Here is a 3,770-nt window from a genome sequence, read left to right on the forward strand (position 1 = left end):
ATCCAATAAAGGAAAATCACCTATGCCAAAACATGGTATCCATCCACAGACAGCTGTTTCGGGGTATTAAAAATTAAAATACCCAAAAACAGCTGTCTGTGGATGGATACCATGGTTTGGCATAGGTGGTTTTCCTTTATTGGATGCTGCCCTTCCCGTGGTTGTTCCTTCCCGGTGAAAGACCTGGCTATTCATTGCTTGCGTTGAGAAACACGTGATGGTGTCTCCGTGGCTTTTCTACATGCATTTGCTTATTTCCCTTAAGGGATGGGGGGCAGTGTTCTGGATCACTGCGTTGAGAAACACGTGATGGTGTCTCTGCGGTGTTGGATGTTTTGATCTCCCCGAGGTCATTCATCCTTATGTTTATGGCCATAGATTATCGACATGGAGGATGGACCGAGGAACACCAGCTCTGGTTCTAACACTAAGGTCGCCATTAACCTATTAGGAGCTGAGCTGTAGTACCTGCCCCGCACCCTGGTTAGATATAATAGCTGCTGGAGCCGACAACAGCTCATCGGGGGAGGTGCCTGGTGTCAGACCGCCCCCGCTGATAGGTCATCAATATAGGCCTGGTCTATTTAATGCTGGGGAAAAAAAGCCACGAAAAAAAAAATGTCATCCTTTAAATAAATTTATACATTTTATTTACTCCGAAACATTGATAATGTAGAAAAGATCTAGCTTTCGTTGAGATTGTGCTCACATCCCAGTCCCGTAGCCGCAGGGTAGAACCACACGTCCCGGCGATGATGTGGCCAAAAAATGTTTTCAAATTAATGGCCGTGTGACTGTAGTGTTTTTGTTCTGAGCCCCAGAGATCCCGGTAAAGGACCTGAATTTAGCAGCTTGTGTCCAGGAGATTCCATTTTTAAAGGGGCTCAAGATTTATAACCAAAAAATAAAATTCGCCCTCCCTGATCTCCACCGCTCATGTCCCAGTGCTCACCAGACTCCCACTGGTACCTACCATCTGATTCTTCTTACCGGGGACCAACTCCATATTAATGTGTATGGATTTAGAATGGGGTGTGATAAAAGCCCCTGTCGGGGTCATGTGCAGGGGGCACATACTTTTGCTCATAGAGTGTAGATTATAAGGTATATTGATGGTGCAGATACAGTACAGGTGGGGGCTGAGTGGCTGGCTCAGCATAAGGCGCCATCGGCCTCTCATCTCCCAGAGGTAACTTTAATCTGTCGGATTATCCCTTCCTCACCCCACTGACCTGCTTCAGAGAGGAAACTTTCACTGCCGCACATGCAGGGCTGATATGGTGGCTCCAGAAAATCGGCGGTCTAGTCTACAAACCCCCACAGCCTTACATGCACCTCAGACCGGTACGATCATTGACCCCAAGAAGAAGCGTTGGGCTCAAGGACCCCATTACTCCTCAATACTGGATATAACCTCGGGGGTCTGACATCTTCTTGTGGACCACACAACTGTCGGCCATGCTTGTAGGTTAATATACTGCCATTGGCTTAGCACCTTCCTGTGTGCCGCGCGCCCCATCGCTGTGCACAGAATATCCAAAAAAAACCTCACCTCTTGACATCGCGACAGCCACATACAGACCATGTAAGTCAATTTAATTTTTATTTTATTTTTTTTTAACTTGTATACCCCCGAGACCAATGTTATTTTTAGTTAAATATTTTCTACTATAATAATAGATAAGAAACTATCACTTTTTTATTCTACTTTTGACACTTTTTTCTTTATTTTTTTTACTATTTTATGTCTGTGAATATTTAGAATATTGATTGTTGGTTTTACTATCCAGTAGTAAGTTATAACCCTGCATCCTAAAATGAAAAAAATAAAATGTATTTTTATTTTATTATTTTTTATGTGTATTTTATTTATTTTACTGTATTTTTAATGGCCTTTAGGAAATTTTAAGATTCTTATTTTAAAATTTAATATTTTTATCAGTTTTTAAAAATGTATATATTGTATATTTTTTGTTTTTATTGTTTTATGGCATATTTGTTTGGGGTAATTTTTCCATCTTTTCAGAAAATATCAAATCTACTTTTTTTTTTTTTTTTTTTAAACATTTTTAATTTTCTGACACTCAAATACCAGGATTAAATGTATTTCCTTTTCATACCAATAGCATTTTATTACTTTAAACAAACATGGCTGTTTTCTTTTAAAAACAGCGCCACCCCTGATTATGGGTTGTGTCCGGTATTGCAATCCCCTTTGAATCGAGCTACCACGCATGGTCCGGTGCAGTGCTGTTTCTGAAAGAAAGCAGCCATGTTTTTCCAATCCTGGATAATTAGTTTTTTCGCTACAATTTTGGTAGTCGATGGGGTAAATGATCTTAGGAGATTCTGTATAGAAGTGATTTTTACTTTATGGCTGTCCAGTTGTTACAAAACTACAATTCCCATTACACCCTGGCACCTTTGTGCTTGTGCTATATATCAGACCACACTGACATAAAATAAATGTATATTTGATGAACGTTTATTTATTGGTGATATTTTTTTTTATTTTTTTTATGTAATTTTTACAACTTTTCCCGCAATTATTATTTTGGCCACAAGAGGGCAGAGTTGTTGCAGGCATTTTGTTCTGTTGCCCCTTACAATGACTAGCCAATGGCACGTTCAGCAGACGCCGTCTATTAGATATTTTACCATATTTTGGGGTGTCCTGTACCTTGTTACAGTATTAAATTAATTAATCTGAAAAATAAAAGTACGAGAATATTTATCTGAATTTTTTAGTCTCATAAACCTGTCTGGATTCATCCAGGATATTTTTTTATGCTTTTAAAATGTATTTTCCACATGCAGTGACCTATTTTACATAAATAAAGTACAGATCTGTAAAACTGACCTTGCAATATACACTCACCGGCCACTTTATTAGGTACACCTGTCCAACTTCTTGTTAACACTTAATTTCTAATCAGCCAATCACATGGCGGCAACTCAGTGCATTTAGGCATGTAGACATGATCAAGACAATCTCCTGCAGTTCAAACCGAGCATCAGTATGGGGAAGAAAGGTGATTTGAGTGCCTTTGAACGTGGCATGGTTGTTGGTGCCAGAAGGGCTGGTCTGAGTATTTCAGAAACTGCTGATCTACTGGGATTTTCACGCACAACCATCTCTAGGGTTTACAGAGAATGGTCCGAAAAAGAAAAAAAATCCAGTGAGCGGCAGTTCTGTGGGCGGAAATGCCTTGTTGATGCCAGAGGTCAGAGGAGAATGGGCAGACTGGTTCGAGCTGATAGAAAGGCAACAGTGACTCAAATCGCCACCCGTTACAACCAAGGTAGGCCTAAGAGCATCTCTGAACGCACAGTGCGTCGAACTTTGAGGCAGATGGGCTACAGCAGCAGAAGACCACACCGGGTACCACTCCTTTCAGCTAAGAACAGGAAACTGAGGCTACAATTTGTACAAGCTCATCGAAATTGGACAGTAGAAGATTGGAAAAACGTTGCTTGGTCTGATGAGTCTCGATTTCTGCTGCGACATTCGGATGGTAGGGTCAGAATTTGGCGTAAACAACATGAAAGCATGGATCCATCCTGCCTTGTATGGAGCATCTTTGGGATGTGCAGCCGACAAATCTGCGGCAACTGTGTGATGCCATCATGTCAATATGGACCAAAATCTCTGAGGAATGCTTCCAGCACCTTGTTGAATCTATGCCACGAAGAATTGAGGCAGTTCTGAAGGCAAAAGGGGTCCAACCCGTTACTAGCATGGTGTACCTAATAAAGTGGCCGGTGAGTGT

Source organism: Ranitomeya variabilis, chromosome 2 (assembly GCF_051348905.1).
Source record: "Ranitomeya variabilis isolate aRanVar5 chromosome 2, aRanVar5.hap1, whole genome shotgun sequence".
In the NCBI taxonomy this organism is placed as follows: domain Eukaryota; kingdom Metazoa; phylum Chordata; class Amphibia; order Anura; family Dendrobatidae; genus Ranitomeya; species Ranitomeya variabilis.